The sequence below is a fragment of the Dendrobium catenatum genome, unplaced genomic scaffold (genome assembly GCF_001605985.2).
Source record: "Dendrobium catenatum unplaced genomic scaffold, ASM160598v2 fragScaff_scaffold_1468, whole genome shotgun sequence".
Classification (NCBI taxonomy): Eukaryota; Viridiplantae; Streptophyta; class Magnoliopsida; order Asparagales; family Orchidaceae; genus Dendrobium; species Dendrobium catenatum.
This window is the reverse complement of record NW_021319930.1, coordinates 533,494-551,802: the sequence shown is the minus strand read 5'-3', so window position 1 is coordinate 551,802 and position 18,309 is coordinate 533,494. Positions and strand designations below refer to the sequence as shown.

Genomic DNA, 18,309 nt, shown 5'->3' with positions numbered 1-18,309 from the left:
GAAAGGCGGACTAGAGGCGAAGCCGTGAGAGAAAGAGACGAAGCCGTGAGTGCAGGAGACGACGCAGGAAACGAATCTGAAAGCAATAACGGTTTCGAAACCAGGAAACGAAGCTGAAGTTGTGAGTGCAGGAAACGTTCAGGCCTCGGTTAGGTCAGAAGAGCAAGTGAGCGGTGTTGTGGACCTTAACTTTGACGTGCAGTAACGAAAGCTTGAAAAACTCCTGATTCGGCTTTCTTTCATTCGTTTCCATAACGCTAGGTACATGCTCGGTACCGAGCCAGTATCGCTCAGTACCGAGCCAGTATAGCTCAGTACCAAGCAAATACATGCTAGGTACCGAGCCAGCACTGCTCGGTACTGAGCAAGTATATGCTCGGTACTGAGCGGTACATGCTCGGTAACAATAGGTACATGCTCGGTACCGATAGGTGCATGCTCGATATATTTTCATACAAACAACATACGAACTTTAAAAACAAGCAGAATTTCAAAATTACTCTCACAATATAATTTTGTTCCGGGGGCGCTTCCCCCGGAAACCCCCTCAGGGGCGCTACCCCTTGACCCCGCGACATGACCGGACAAGTCGAACCTTGCCAGGAGACAACGCCCCCTTGGACCCCCAACAGACTGATATATTGTTGTATTCATGTTGTCTTATTATTGGTAGTACAAATAATTGTTAAAATCTGTCCTATTGTTGATTTTATGTTGTGATTATTTATTTTTATAAATTATTAGCATTATTAGTGGCACAAGAAGGAAAGATCCTGCATGGAAATATGGAACTCGAGTTGAAATGTCAGGCAAAGGTGTAAAGAAGGGATATGTTTAAAGAAGGGATATAGACTGCACTCATGTCGATGTGGGACCATGTGCAAAAGTATCTGATGAGGTGAAAAAGGAATGTATAGATTATTTAAAGAAGTTTATCACCACAAAGGATGTCACACAAAAAAATATGGAAGAGATGATAGGAAACTCTTCTTACTATGGATCACAGCATGAAGGTTCCAGTAGTGGAAGTCATCTAGTTTCTTCTAACCAAGGCACTCGGGATCCCATGGATACATTTATGATAAATATTGATGATGAGGAAAACATAAACACTCATGGTCTTTAGCCTCCTACTGCTACAAAAGAACTCTGGAATAGAGTTTGTTTGGATATCATCAGATTCATCTATGAAAATGAGAATCCATTTAAATGTTGTTAGGAATCCGTCATTAATCAATATGTTACGATCTGTTGGAAGTTATGGAAGAGGAATACAATTTCCAAGCATGTATGAACTGAGGACTTGGATGCTGAATGAGGGGGTCAAGACAACTTCAAAAAAGATGGATGATGTTAAGAAAACTTGGATTGAGACAGAAGTCACAATAATATCAGATGGTTGGTCAGATATTCGACATAGAAGTATTATTAATTTCTTGATCAACAATCTATATGGAACATTTTTTCTAAAATCAGTGGATGCTTCAAGTTTTGTAAAGAATGCACAATTGTTATTTGAAATGTTGGATAAAGTTGTTGAGAAAGTGGGTGATGTTTTAGTAGTACAAGTTGTTACTGATAATGTAAGTACATATAAAGCTGCATGGAGAATGTTAATGAAAAAGAGGCATCACCTTTACTAGACTCCTTGTGCTGCACATTACATTGATTTAATATTTAAGAGGTTCGAAAAGTTGCCTCAGCATAAATCAACCCTATTGAATGTCAAATTTGTTAGTAAGTTCATATACAATCATTCTTGGGTACTCAATTTGATGAAAAAATTCACTGCCAAGAAAATTATTAGACCTGCTGTTACGAGATTTATTATTGCATATTTAACATTGCAGAGATTCAAAGAGTTAAGGCAACATTTGGAAGCTATGTTTGCTTCTGAAGAATGGGATAAAAGTTCATGGGCAAAAAAACAAGAAGGAAAATATGTAAAAAAAATTATTATGAAAGATGATTCATTTTGGCGGAATACAAATTACGCATTGAAGACAACAACACTATTAGTTAAGGTGTTTAGAATGGTTGATGGTGAGAGGGCTCCGACTATGTGATTTATTTATGAAGCAAAGAAGACATTGCAAAAGATTTGGGAGGTCAAGAAAGTGACTACAAAGAAATAAGGGATATTATAGATAAAAGTGGGATCGTTAATTACACCAACACTTACATGCTACTGCATACTATTTAAATCCTCAATTTCATTATGATAAAGACTTTCATGTTGATAAATAAGTGAAAACTGATTTGTATGCATGTATAGACAGACTTATTTCTGAAAAATATTATCTCAAATTGAATGATCAACTTGAGGAATTTCATTTGAAGAAGGGAATGTTTGGATTTAGAGCAGCACAAGCATGCTACAAAACATGATCTCCTGATATGTTTATAATTTGTATATTTATATTCAAATCTTCTACTTCAATCAATATTCATAAAATATTATTCATTTTCATGTAAAACATTGGTGGAGTCAATTTGAAGATGATGTTCCTGAATTGAAAGCTTTTGTAATTAAAGTTCTCAGTCTAACATGTTCCGCTTATGCATGCGAGCGTAATTGGAGCATCTTCAATCAAATTCATACTAATAGAAGAAATCAATTGGTGACAGATCAAATGAACAAACTAGTTTATGTTATTTTTAACAAAAAATTGAAAGATAGATATCTCAAATTACATAAGCAATGAAGCATTGATAATGAAATTGATCATTTACTTGTTGATGATTACAATCTGATGATAAATGGGTTACTCCTAAGAATATTGATATTGCTGAAGTTGAAGCAAAATGAGAAACTCATGTCAATAAAGATAATGAAGCAACTACTCATATATATTAAAGAAAGAAACAAAGTGAGATTGGAGCTTCAAAAAAAATCAAAAGTATTCTTAAATATAATAAATTATTTTTATGTTATTATTGTTTCATTCTAGAGCTAATGAAATATTAACTGATATAGGGGATAAAGAGAAAAATATTATAGATGCAGAAGAGTTTGAGGATAATTTTGATATTAATTATGAAGATTCTTTTGAAGACAATCAAAATGATGATGAGCCTACATTAGGTCTTAATCATAATGAGATGTTCTATTTTTAAGTGAGTTTATTTTAAATCTTCTTTTCCAGTAATATACTAATATTATCTTAGAACAAATCATCAAATTCACAATTAACATAATATTTTGTTATTTTTTATCATTATTTCATAATTTTAAATTACTTTAGTTTTATCATTTTTTTAGGCTTACCTCGCCTCGCTTAGCCAAAATGCCTCGATTCCCAATTTCGCCTTTTAAAACGTTGAATGTTGTCATTCATATCATGGATCAACTAACAATGCAATGAGAAAGTTGTATTGCATACATATGATTGTTCGAGACCGGCAATGGGAAGTAGATGACCAATATGTGTATGGAAAGCATATCCTACCTATGAGCAAAGGGAAGAGATCATCATGAAAGAGATTCTGACTATTATCAACGATAACTGACTCATACATAAATATTGTAGCTACTTACACATGTTGAAGGTCAACGCACAATGAGTGTGATGGATGGCTTGATGTGTCTTCAATCGCTACAGTTATCGGTTCAAGGCAGTGGTCCACGATTTCGAAGCATGGGGCACCATAAAGAATGCAAAACATCCAATGTTGAAATGATTGATCATTTATTTAAGTCAACATCAGAAAATGATGAAGATGGTGTAATCAAGGAGTTGCCCACTAATCCCTATACGAGTTTTGGGAAGAGAAAGCAAGATCAAATCATTATGGAGTGAGTGAATCTCAGTTCAACCAGGTTCTCAACATTGAGTTGCATAATATTATTGAGGCTTGCAAACTTCTTGATGAATAGTGATTGTGCATCCAATATACCACCTATAGGAAATACATAAGTGCTACGACATGAATGATTTTCTGTGGGATGTTATAGTGAAAGTTCATTAGGAATGTTAAGCCCTCATGAACTGCCTCAAGGCTAACCAAGAGGGGGAGTGAATTTGTATTTTAAAAATCTTTCAAACAAAAACACAAAACTAAATTAAACCAAGATTCACCAAAAAGAAATTTTAAGTGCGGAAATTAAATACTAAAAAAGCAATAGTAAAGAATATAGAAATTTATAGTGGTTCGGTCAACTCGACCTACGTCCACTCCCCGGAGGCGCCATCCAGGTATTGGACTAAACTCAATGACTCTCCTTTTGCTTCCACAGCAAGGCAGAGAAGCCTTTATAAAACCTCCTTTCCACCAACACCGGCGAGGCAGAGAACCCAACTTCTTTTGCTTCCTCCTGAAGCAGGTAGAGAACCTTGATCGATTGCTGAAGTGAACCTCTCTCAACCCTCCAAGGACAAGGGATTACGATCGGAGAAGACAGCGTGGATCAATGCTTGGAGCAACCTTTGTGAAACCCCTCACAAACTCCCCCTCATAAGATCCTCTCTCTCCCTCTCCTATAGGCTCTCTAAGGTCAAGATAGCAGCAAAAGATACCCTCATGGGTGATACAAGATAGCTTATATAGAAGAGCTTCGAAATAGCTCTTAATTGCAACAAACCGACATTATCGTTCAGGACGTATGATCAGTACAATTTTAGCTCAATTAGCTAGGACGATCTGGGACGATCAGAAGAATTTTGTTCATGTCGTCCAGGACAATCATATATTGTCCTGTACGATTAGTTCAAATCATAGAATATCAGTCACGCCATCGCTCTGAATGGATGTCTGGACAATCAAAAAATAGCTTGATCGTCCGGGCCGATCCCACGATCCTTCCGGACGATTAATTCAAATCCGTGCATATCATCTAGAACATCGCTCTGAATAAAACAAGGCCGATGTCAAATTGTCCAAGTGATCGTCCCGGACGATCCTGCGATCGTCCAGGACGATATGATCGTGTAATCAAACCTTAATTGTTTTCCTTAATTACCAGATTAATTTAGGCATAATTGTGTTACATCGTCCAGGACATCTAGGATGATGTCCTGGATGATGTCCAAAAATAAAGAATACCTAAATAGATCTGGCGGTTGATTCTTTCTGATTTGAGCCTATCGTCCCGGTCGATACGAATATCGTCCAGGATGATCTGCTTAATGACGGGTGCCTTAACTAGGATGCCCTAATTAGGGTTTATGTTTTCAACTGATCGTCCAAGCTGATATTTGGATCGTCCCGGACGATGTGAGAAAAAACATAAAACTCTAATTCATATAGAAAAAATTTTTCCCAAGTGTGTGTATGCAAGGTTACTTAGCATCAAAAACCATATCGTTTACAATAGACTCAAGAAAATGAAAAGTTTACAAACTGACTCAGATCTAATTTACCCAATCTTGAACTGGTTCAAAATGTCGTTTTGATCTTATGGTCTTGAAATGTTAGTAGGCAAGGCATAGAAATGTTTGATATCATCAAAATTATAATCCATAAAATCAGATTTGCAACATGTAGTACATCCGCCAAATATTCAAAATACCTCCGCACATGCACCGTAATTTGTATACACATAGGTACACAAAAAAGGTAAATGTAATCAAACACTCGTATGGGCCCCGGTAAGCGTGTTATTAATACACATGTGACGTTTAGGGATATTGCGCGAGTTAATAAATAAACCCAAGTTCGAGCCCGATCCTTCTATGCATGTAAATAGGAATCGACATGGCTCGAACCATTAAATAAATATACGATTGTGAGGTCGATCAGGATATTTATTTTATACATTCATATTAAGCCTTCAAGGCCTTCAACAAAGAAAATTCACTAATAAAGGTATGAAGCCTATGAAACATAATCCTCTATCGATAACTAGACGGAGTCGACAAGGTTCAAAGCATAAATGGAAGTAACCTCAAAGTCACCCCAACAATGGTCGTGTTGAATGATTATCTCAACTATAGGGGTTAATTTCAAACATTTCAAAGTGCCCTCAAACTTCCACAAAATTCAAATATTTTCAAGTGACCTCAAGGTCACCTCGATGATGGTCGTGTTGAACGAAAATCTCAACCTAAGGGGTTAATTCTAAATATTTCAAATGCCACCCATATATCCAAAATTCAAAAATTTCAAAGATCATCCAACTCCAGAATATTTAAAATTGAAATTCAATACTATCAAACACTTAAAGCAAAATTCATCCACCCTCTGCAACAGTTTAACAGGGTGGATAAATTGAAATAACTTCATCTAATATAGAGTTAAATGTTTAATCGAAAATATCGCTATGATCCATTCTCAAATAATCTCCTGCTGGTAAGGATGTGGTACGTGTCCTCTAACCAGCAATTTTGCCGCCAAATGGCATTGCAGGATAAACGGTTATGACCTAGAGCCCTCTGAACCAAGTGGTCTTGCCGTCAAATGGCATTACGAAATATCGATTATGGTCAAAGCCAATACGCTCCTCAGTAGCATCAAATCCTTGAGATATGAATCAATAGGATATGATCGATAGGGCACAAAGTCATCTGTTAACTAAGGAGGATTCAAATTTATCCCCTTAGACAAATATCCAATCCAGGTCTATAAGATTCCCTTGGATGAAGCAACCATGGTTGCCGACAAGGATCCTTCTGTCAAGTTGGGTCGACTACCTCCTCTGACTAAGTAGACTAGGGATCACAATGGCCCGAGATGACGGAACCATGGGATCTTGATCGGGTCCATCATCCATTCCCCCACCATCCGCTTTAAGTGCAAGATGGTGCAATTTTCAATTTTAAATATTTTTCATTCAAAATACTTAAGCCTAATGCTGCTACTATGTGTCGGATATCGCGTATCTACATATACAATATATTCACTGATGACTAGCCTTAATCGAAAGTTCTCTCTCGTTATCGGGAGGGGTAATTACTATAGGGGCCTACGCCTATAGGAAACCAGAACTCAGATCATATTGCAAAACAAGGGTGAAATCTCTGGGTAGTGTCTTATCTACAAACCCATCTGCCTTCCCAAAATTTACCCCGGAACTTACTCCGTTAAAACACCCTCAAATGAAAAAAAAAAAAAAACAGCGGGCGAAGGCAGGGGCCGAATTTTCGGAGCCCACATTCGTACAAAGCAGGAGCCCAACTCACATGAGTCTAAACCAATCTCCACTACCTCTTCCACCTACAGCTCCAAATCGAACCTCCCTCTCGCCCTCTGTCTACTACCCAGCAAACCAACAACTCACAATCCAAACAAAACAACTCTCAAACAACAGCTGCCAAAACAACATAGAACTTGCATTCCCCTCCATACAACAAGAGCCGAACGATCCCTCAAATATATTCCTCCACTAGCAGACCACTCTAATCCATCCACTTGAAACAAGCCCCTCCTTTCTCTCTCTAACAAAGAGGATATTCAACCCTTTCTCTCTCTAATAATAATACTATTAATAGTATTAGTATTAATATTTTAAAAAAACATAGCGCAAAGAGAAAATTCAAAAAAAAAAATAAAGAAAATAATGAATTTGTGTGTTCCAACCCTCACCAATTTCTTTGTCATCATTGTCTCCTCATCTCATTTTAAAATATAATGCTCGCTAAACTCAAAAACTCAAATCCTGTTGTCGACATTTACGATGCAACGAGCAAACCCCCTATACACGCTTTTCAAAGCATAAAAGGAGAAATCTCGTACGTGATGCTTGCGGTGAAGTGGGTAGGTCTTGTATGTATTTTTCGTAGTGTGGCGGGGACACTCTTAAGTACTCGTACAAGTTTTCATGCCAGTAGGAAAATTTGTGAGCAAGTACCTCGATGATCCATACATATTTTTCGTAGTCTGGTAGAATTAAAGATATCGATTGCGATGTCACTCAACACTGACCATATATGTTTTTCCATAGCATGGTAGGCAAAACTAGACTCCCAAAATTTCTCCTATATGGGTGAGACATCAGAAGGCTGCCAAAATTCTATCCAAATAATAATTGAACTCAGAATTTTAAAAATAACCTGGACAATTAAAAATGCAATGAAAATAAAGATTTACATGAATTTACAGCAATCGAATCTAATCTAAAAGAACAATTAAATTTAAATTATAATTGAATAAAATTTATGAAACTTAAAATCCAATAGCAAGGAACCTATAATTTACATGACATCTCCTTTATGAGTAAGGAACCTGAAATGAGCACATCAGCCAGCCTACGAATAAAAATGAGAACACTGTGCTTGTAATAAGCATGACAGCCCGCTTATGGAAGAAAACAAGAGACATGTAATGAATGTATCAGCCCACCTACAAGAGCAAATATGAACTTATGATGCATAAAAGATTACCCACGGGCAAGCATTGGCAACATGTAACGAATATGGCAGCTTGTTTGTGGGAAATATCAATGAACTTGCAACGAGCATATCTATTGCCTATGGGTATGAGCAAGGAACTCGTAGTGCGCACATCAGCCCACCTATAGACGAGAATAATATATTTTTAATGATCACGGCAACTCGCCTAGGAGAAGGAAATGACTTATAATGCAAACTACAATTCACCTGTGGGCAAGAGCAAGGAATTTATAGTACACACAACAACTAGCATGCAAGCGAGAATAAGTGGCTCATATAGAATAAATCAGCCCGCCTACAGGCAAGAATAGGGGAGCTCATAACGGACATGACAATTCTCCTACGAGCAAAATGATTGTGTTGCAATCTAGAATCCTTAATATGTGATTTTGATGATGAAAAACTTTATTTATTGAATTATTGCTTTTCTCACTAAATATTTTGGATATTTGTTTTGTCAGTGAGAACTAACATTTCAGGTAAGATATACAAAGCTCAAGACTCAAGATTGGGTATAATAGGATGTAAAAGAGTATGTAATTTTATTTTCGTTAATTTTTACTTCTTGACTCTGACCACATAAGAGTGTATGCAATTTGGGTGACCATGCACACACGCAGGGGGAGATAAATTTCAAATTGGATCAAAAATACGATATATATTTCGACTATTCATTTCAATTAATTTGTCTTAATTAGTTAACACAGTAGTCAATAAATATGCTACTAATATATCAACATTTAATCAACCAATTAGGTCCACAATCAAGGGTGTGATTTGCAGTATCAAGGATTATTGGATCTAGTTTAGGGACCGAATACATTAATGAAATGTTGGCTAATTTTTTTGTTAATGACTATAAATTTCAAACCAAATCTTGGCGTGAAAGTAGGAAGACAGATAATTTTGATGTTTGTGTAAGAAAGAATACTCATACAAGTGATGATTCTAAGTACGAGGTAATATAAGAAGTATTACAGCTGGAATATCCATATGACATGAATAATGCGTATCTTTTCAATTGTGACTTGTTTGATCTAGTGCATAACAAAGATACAAGATTACATATGTTTTACTGTATAACAGAACTTACAAAAGTAAAGCAGGATAGGAGATATGAAAAGTTTAACCCATTTATCATTATTATCCAGGTAAGCCCATTCTATTTTGTTAACTATCCAAATACATTACGATGCAAATAGGATTGGCTCGTAGTAATCAAGACCAAAACCAGAGGATTCTTTGAGAAAACCATATCAATACCACAAGCACATCAAGAAAAGCTTATGCCAAACTTAAAATATCTTACTAACGATGTGGACGATCAAATTGTAACTAATGAGAGTGAGTTGCAGTTAGACAAAGTAGATTTAAACATAGAGAAAGTCATGAGGAATATGATAGCGATGAAGATGTGTTATCATATAGAAGTGAATCAACAAATGATTAATAAAAAGAAGATAAATTTATTTAATGATATTTCATAATCAATTATGAATCAACAATTTATATAAACTATATAATTTATTTTTAACAACATAGCAATAATTACTTTAGTTATTTTATTATTGTTTTACTTTATTTTAACAGCATAGTAGTACTTACAATTTATATTAAATGTATTTTTATAATTTATGCTATTAATATTTCTTCAATATTTTTTGCATGTCTTTCAGTGATGAGCTTCACCAGGGATTGATCGAGAATATTTTTGGTAGGCGCAACAATAAGGTGACTAGTGGCTCAGTTAGTAGGCCTATACGTACTAAAGGGGCTTCTTTTTCTAAACATGCAACTAAGAGTAGCCTAACCCGCCTTTACCTACTCCTCCAACTAGTAGTCCGAAGATTTACTTACCAGAACTCTGCTTTCCTTCGCTAGACTCAACGCATGGTACTCTCTTCAACCTTTACTACCCCACCTTCTTATGGAGGCCCCTCCCACTTATCCATATCCACAATATGTCACGTCATTCTATCCACCATCACCCCCTCATCCCTCTGCAAATGGACTCTTCACCTAGTTACGACAGAGCAGACGTCAGAGCGGCGCATGTTGATTGCACCTGAGGGTGACATGTACGAACTTACTATATTCTTAAAATATTACTAAAACTTTATAAATGTTCTTTCACCTAACACATTTTGTGTAGGTTTCATTAGTCGAACAAGTTGACGCATAAAATACAAGATATCATCCGAAATAGGTATAATGTACCTTATATTTTTTAGAAGAAAATCCCAAATGAAATGCTCAACATGTGGCTCATGGAGGGCACAACTTCTAATATACTATTTAATTAAGCTAGCAAAAATATTATATATTGTATATTTTTGTATGCATAAAGATTTTTATTAGTTACCCGATCACAAAGATGATATTGGAAAGAATTTTAAGAAGAGCGGGTCAACTCGTATGCGAGACATATTTATAAACATTAGAAAGTCAGGCGAGCGACTCCTCTGGATTGGTGAGAGTGTATGAGCCGAGCTAACCAGTTCTTGGACAGCTCAGATTATACCAGGATAAGGGATCATAATAGACAGAACTGAGATTTTGATATTGGGGGCATGAATAGTTCCCTCCATACTGGGAGATCAGTTCCACATATTAAGCATAGACGACCTTCGGTAGGAAATTTTAAAAGATTTAAATAATTTACTTAGTTATGTATAATAATGTAAGGTTATTATAGAAAGAGTTGTTGGATAGAGAGCCGATCGTTGTTGAGTTGCATAATCATACCCACAAGCGGTAGGAGGACCAACAATGAGTTAATGAGCGAGCAAGGAAAGCTTACGTTAGGGGTGTCAATATTTGACACGACACGAAAACCCGACCCGAACCCGACCCGAAAATTTCGGGTTAGGGTCAACCCGAACCCGAAACGGGTCGGGTTCGGGTTCAACATTTCGACCCGTTTCAAAAATCGGGTCGGGTTCGGGTTAACCCTTTGACTCGACAGATTATTCTGACTACTGCACTTAGTCGCAAGTTATAGATGGAATGCAGAAAGGTCGGGTTTATAATTTAGGCTCGCAAGCCTACGGATACGAGAGGCAAACATCTGGCAGCTCCATTTTCTCAACAAGCAACCAGGAGTCATTGTATAGTCAATAGGTAGGTGCCTTTAAAGAAGAGCTAGATCAAGTCAAAATATCACAAACAGATGTAGATGCAACAAAAATAGTTGTTGGATGAGTTGTGGAAATTGAGAAAGAAGTTCAATGGAAAGAAGCAAACATCAACATAGGAGAATAATGAGACAAATTAGGAGTAGATTTTTTTTGTTATTACTAGACATTTTAGTTCTATGCTGGAAATTTCATTTCTATGTACGAACTTTATATTTATTTTTAAAATGTTTGGTCATTATTTAATATCATTTTATGATTAAATATGTTATTACATACATGTAGCATTAGTGTTTATGTTCATTATTTAATATCATTTAATATGCATGCGACCCCGGACGATTCCGGCAGTTTCCTAGGTCGTTAAGTTTCTAAATTATTTAATTTTTAAAATTTTAAATATTAATTACGAGTAGAAAATATTTTAATCTTTAAAGAACCTAACGATATCCATGCTAAAATAAAAGTGGAATGCAAGTCACCAATAAACTAAGAAAAAAAGCAACCCTAGAGGTAATCATTTATAAATGAACACATCAAAATAATTAAACTAATTAATAAATGTACATAGGCCAACTGCCCTTAATTACAATCTAGGGTCTGTAGAAAATAAAGTGGCCGGGCACCACTGCCAACAACCCAGATTTATAAGCCTAGGACTAACGCAAATGACTTTGAGTGTGATATTGAGTCTTCAGTTCTTCAGCCTTTTTGGACTTCTTCTCCTTGGATCTCTCCTCCTCTGACTCATTGGATTCGTCGTGGCTTGAATATCCAAAAGAATAGACAATCTCCCCTTTGAGGGGTATTGCCTTTTCTCTTTGGATATCTAAAAGTCATCCGAATTCGAGCTTCCAAATGGAAGAAGACTCTCTCTTGAGAATGTCTTCTTCTTTTGAAATTCAAGTTGGATAAGGATATCTCAACTCAAAGTTATTTTCACAACTCTCACTAATATTACAAACATTTATATTAATGAAATAGCAGTAAATTCTAGACTCTTCTGCAATGTTATCCTAATAAAAATTTCCAAGCAGTTTATATGGAAATAATAATAACTCATCACAGCCATACTTGACCATGCTCTTAATTACTTATGAGGGCTAGGCAGTCTCTGGAGCACCTGTAGTAATTATAAATATGATTTTTATTTAGCCCTCATTTATTTAGGGGGGCTGAGTAATTTTTGAAGCACCTGTATAATAAATTATTAGTATTTAAATCATGACAATTGCACTCCTTTTATTTAGCGCTACATGAGAATAGCCACCTGCAGAAAACATGATATCGATCCTAACCTAGGGGTAGATCTAGCGCACAATCAATCAAAATAGCAAACACACATCAACTTTCACAACATGTAGTAAAATCTCGGAAAGCCCGACACACAGCAGAAAATTAAATACCGGCCTAGCCTAGGTCTAGAAGTGGTGCCCTAACAAACAATTATATGTGTGTAAAGGTTTGTGTGGCTAGGATAGATCCTAAGCTAAGTAGTTAGTTCAAGTTACCTAAAGTTCAGATTTCTTAAAGGTCTGAAAAGGAAACTTTGTTTAAAATTTAAATATTAATGAATTAGGATCCATTTTAATTAATTTAATTTTTTAATTCATTTTAATGCTTAGGGTAGTGGTAATTAATGTTTAAATTATATTAGCTAATTTTGAAAAGTCCCGGATCCTCCTAGGTGTTAGACTAAGGGGGTTCAAAAGGTCACTATGGAAAATATGCTAGGTTTGGGGTTTCCAACATTTTAGGTAAATATTAGGGCTTAAGATGAGTAGTTAGGCTTTGAGTTTCCTGGATTTGGAGTTTCTTATGCAAAGATATGAAGTTTCAAAATTTTGTGTAATTAATGAATTATTAAAATTGCCTAATAAGGGGTGATTTTATAATTTTGATCCAAATCAACTCCAAACTGATTGGAATCACCCCCAAAAGTCAAGAATAACCTAAGAAGATGTTCCCAAATATTTGGAGAAAATTTAGAATTTTTTAATAATTTTTAATTATCTAATAAGTACAATAAGGTAATTTTTAATTAAATTTAAATTAAGGGTAATATTAAAGTCCAACTAAGGTGCCCTATATTTCTAAGGTTGATGGTCAAATTCTGGAGAATTCAAGCTATTATAGATAATTTTCTAATTTAAAATAAATTTATTATAATTTTTAGAAGTTATCGGGACCTAATTAACATGTAAATTATGGTTGGTTAATTAAGGGGTCTAGAGAGTCCTAAAAAATTCTAAAAAATTATGGGATGTTTAGGATGTCACTAAGTTTGAATGTTGAAGTTTTCATGTCAATCAGGGATCTATCTTAGCTCCTAGAATTTTCCTAAGTTCGCTAGACGGGTCATTAATTATTGTCCTTAGGATGTCACTACGTTGAATAGATTTGAATTGAGTTTTGAGCTAACCCTTGAGGTAACAATACAGGGAGTACATAAAAATAGTAAACATGCCATCTCCTTAGATCTAGGAGAGCCTAAATTAAGTGCTCATGCATCCTACACATGCATGAGATGATAAAAGAAAAGTAAGCGCGCTTAACGATGTGATTAGTGAATGATTGGGACTCAATCATTCACTAATTCACTCCCCCATGATTGCTCTTCATATGCATAACCTAAGTTTAAAATTTTGTGAAATGGATTTCCCAAATTTAGGGATAATTTTAAAATAATTTAAAATACATATAAATATAAAAATTTTGGAAAAAATAGTGTAATTAAAAGTAAATCAATTTTATAATAAATAAATATATGGGCAAATCCACTGATCACCCGAACGAGGTTTCAAAAGGGTTTGAAAATAATTTTTAGTTTAAAAATAATTACTATATTAATTATTTAAATAATAGTTCAATAATAGAAAAATTCAAATATCACAAAAATAATCCTGAAAAAATAAACTATTAATTACTAAAATAATTTTTAAAAATGAAAGTTACATAATTTTTCTAAAAAACGAAGATATCGCATACCGAAATCCGATTTAAAATCAAATAGTTATGGATTTTTTAAATTTACAAATAAAAACTATTTTAAAATAATTTTAAACACAATTAATAATTAATAATATTATTATAATAAAATTAAGTTAAACTATAAATTTATTGAATTCAATGTTATTTATTAAAATAATCATAATAATAATATTTTTAAAATAATACTAATAATAATAATGATAATAAAATAGTTTTAAAATAACACTAATAAATAATAATATATATAATAATAATAATATGATAATAATAAAAAGTAAATAAAAAATAATAATAAAATAAATTTAAAATAGGATTAATTTAAATAATAGTAGTAATAATAATAATATTAATAATAACAATAAAACATAATTAAAATATTATGATAAAAATAATTAAAATAATAATAATAATCTATTATTATTATTATTATTAAAATAATAATGTTACTTTTTTTTTAATATCTCAAAAAATATATATTATTTTTAATTAAAATCAATTTTAAATCATAGATGATGAAAATACGATCGAAACGATATATTATACGTATTTTTTGGGTTTTAAAATATTTTTAAATTAATTTTAGAAGGAATCTGAGTTTAAAATAGGTTTAAAAATAATTACAATATTTAATTAAACTAAAACCGGCGACGGGGCCACGTTGCAGGGCTGGATTGGAGCGTTCAAAACGCGCGGCGGAGGGCCAATCAATGGCGATGATTGTGCCGTCTTGGCGGGCCCCACACGTTTTTACTTAAACGAGTCAGCATAGGGTATCCGCCGTTCGATCTCGCGTGTTGTTGGAATAATGATCAAGATTGAGTTGGACGGGATCTCAATTCAACCGAAGGCATCCGCGGCCGAACAAATGCGCGGAACAACGAAATCCGGGTTTGAATCACTTATAGCTCAAACCCATGCGATCTGAAACCCTAGAAACAAAAAAAATGCCTCGTTCTCTCGATCCAGACGATGGATCTTCATGAAATTTTAAACATATGCCAAGAAGATGAATAGAAATCGTGGGGAATAAGTCTTTTGGAGAAAAAGCGGCTTTTTAGAAAACTATTTAACCCAAAGTGATGTGCTATTTTCTAAGGGTTTTAAGGAGTTTTCATCGTTGGATCTTCGCGATCTTGGTATGGTTGCACTTGTAGATTGTCCTCGCACAAATCTCTAGTTGAAACCGAGCCTCGATACGCCTTAGATTGAACGGAATTCGCCTTGGGACGTCCTTGCTCTCGGGTCTCCGAAGAACTCACCGCGCCGGCTTAAGGTGGTCGGGTTTGACTTGGGGAAGGAAGAAGGGAGTCTCTAGAGCTCTCACACGGAAAATCTAGGGTTAAGAGGCTCTAGGGAGAGTAATTTGCAAGATCCCCTATTTGGAACCCTAAAAAGAGTATTCAAAGGCTTTGAGCCAAGATCAACAGCTTGGATCGAATCCCCAGCCTAATAGGAGGGAAAAATATAAGAATAAGCCGTGGTTTTGAATTTGGAATCGTTTAGAATGAGATCCAAGCATTAAATGGGTTTAATTTGGCTTTAATGGGCCTAATTGACCTAATTATGGCTTGGTTTGACCAAGTCAAGGTATAACTTGGTCAACCCAGTCAATTAGGTCAAGGAGGATGGGGGTCGAGCCAAGAATATGTTTTAATTGATTTGAATTTGATTTGGACTCAAAAGGGTCTAATGGGTCAACCTGGATTGACATGGTCAACCAGGTTGACCCAAGGCACAAGTCTAGGCCCAATGGGTTGGGTCTGACCCACTGAGTCCAGTGGAGGGGAGAGATAGAGCCAAGAAGACTCTGAGTATATTTGAAATCAAGTATAAGGGAATTATGGTCAATTTGGGTCAACCCTGGTTGACCTGGTCAACCAGGTTGACCCAGAACTTGGGTCTGGGCTCAGCAGACTTGGCTTGACTCCCTGAACCCCTTGGCAAGGGTCTTCGGGTCTAAGCCTGATCCAATTTGACTATGTCAACTCTTTGACCTAGGTCTGAGGAAAAAAAAGGTTAACAGTAAGATTAAATAATGGAAGAAATTTGCACAAAAATGAATAAAATTGGAAAACATATGTTTGTTCTCCTTCTTCCTCTCAACACATTTCCTTTTCGACACAAAGCTTCTCAAGTGTTTTTTCTCTTACGGAGTGAGCAAAGCCAAATTATTTATCACGAGTCTTTAGTTTTCACTCCCGTATGTGAATATCTATACATAATCACGAATCGACCCCGTCAGGAAGGTTCAAGCACACGTTTGGCCCCACCGATTTTGCCCGCTCACCGATTCATTCAACCTATGTTCGTGCGGGGTAAATGCATAGTCTGGCCGGTTCATATTTGAATTGATTGGACCAGTTCTTTCAAACAAGGTTCAAATAACTAGAACTTTAAACCCAGATAATGGCCATGTTGAATATTTATCTCAACCAAAAGGAATTCTACAGTTTCAAATGCCTCCAAATTTCTATAAATACAAACATTTTCAAATGACTACAACGTCTCCCCGATGATGGTAATCTCAATCGAAGGATCCCTAACTTTTAAAATACTCTCAAATATCAAAATTAATCATTAGGAGTTTTGATTTCAATAAAAAAATCCAAAACATACGAATAATCAAAATTTAAATTTTGAAATGAAATATAATCACCTAAACTTAAAACAAAAATTCATCCACCCTCTACAAATGTTTATCAAAGTGGATAAATTTCAAAATCACTTTAGCTGACAAAGAGTGAATTTCTAGTCGAGAATATTATTATGATTCATTTTCAATCCATCTTTTGCCAGTAAAGACATTACATCTATCGTCAAATTGATGGTTTCACAGCCAAATGACACCACAGTTAAATGGTCGGAACCCTCTAATCGGATGATTTTGTCACCAAATGGTACCACTAAATTGTGGTTATGGCCAGAACACATATGTTTCTCAATAGATTTAAATCCATGAGTAATGAATTAATAAGATATAATTGATAGGACACAGAGCCCTTTGTTAGCTAAAGTGGACTCACATATGTCCACTTGGGTAAATATTCATTCTAAGTCTATAAGGTACTTTTGGACGAAGCAACCCATGGCTACTAACAAGGATCATTTGGTCAAGTTGGGTCGACTACCTCCTCTAACTAAGTAGCCTAGGGAGCATGATGGTCCGAAATGACGGAACCATAAAATCTTGATTGGGTTCATCATCATTACCCTCACCATCCACTTTAAGTGTGTGGTGATAAATTTCAATTTTTAATATCTAATTTTACTGCTATTTCGTGTTGGATACTACGTATATGTTCAACGACTAGCCAGAAAAGGGTAATTAACTATAAGGGCTTGCGCCTATAGAAAACCAAAACTCATATCATAAAATCCTCGCAAAATGAGGGTGAAATTTCTGGATATTATCTTATCTAAAATTTGATCTTCCTTCTGAAAATTTACCCTGGAACATAAACTCTTTAAAACTCTTCTCCCGGACAAATAAAAAGAAAGGGCCGCGGAGAGGTCGGGGCACAAATTTTCGGAGCCCACACTAATGGCTTGGTTGAATGACTCCACTATATTACGATCATAGCAAAAAGCCTGTATGTTCCCCAATGCTAGTTGCCATTGAGTAATAAATTATAGAGTATGCTCGATAGGTCACAATCTCTTTGTTAGCTAAGGTTAACTTGAATTCGTCACTTAGACAAACACTAACCCCAAGTCTAAAAGGTACTATTGTACAAAGTAACCCATGGCTGCCAATAAGTATTATTCGACCAGGTTAGATTGACTATCTCCTCTAAGTAAACTAGGGAACATGATGACCTAGGACGACGAAACCACGGGATCTTGATCTAGTCAATCAT

General features: G+C 35.2%; 1 protein-coding gene across 8 annotated transcripts in view; it reads right to left on the bottom strand.

Annotated features, from left to right (window-relative positions):
* Positions 1-18,309, bottom strand: part of LOC110109967 (protein STICHEL-like) — a 50,334-nt gene that overhangs the window by 7,781 nt on the left and 24,244 nt on the right. The window contains exon 8 of one of the 8 annotated variants that reach the window (XM_028700189.1): positions 8,053-8,449. The exons of the other annotated variants lie outside the window; for them this stretch is intronic. The gene's annotated coding sequence lies outside the window, so the exon portion shown is untranslated. Of the gene's footprint in view, positions 1-8,052; positions 8,450-18,309 lie in introns of those variants that run through there. 8 annotated transcript variants of the gene reach the window in all.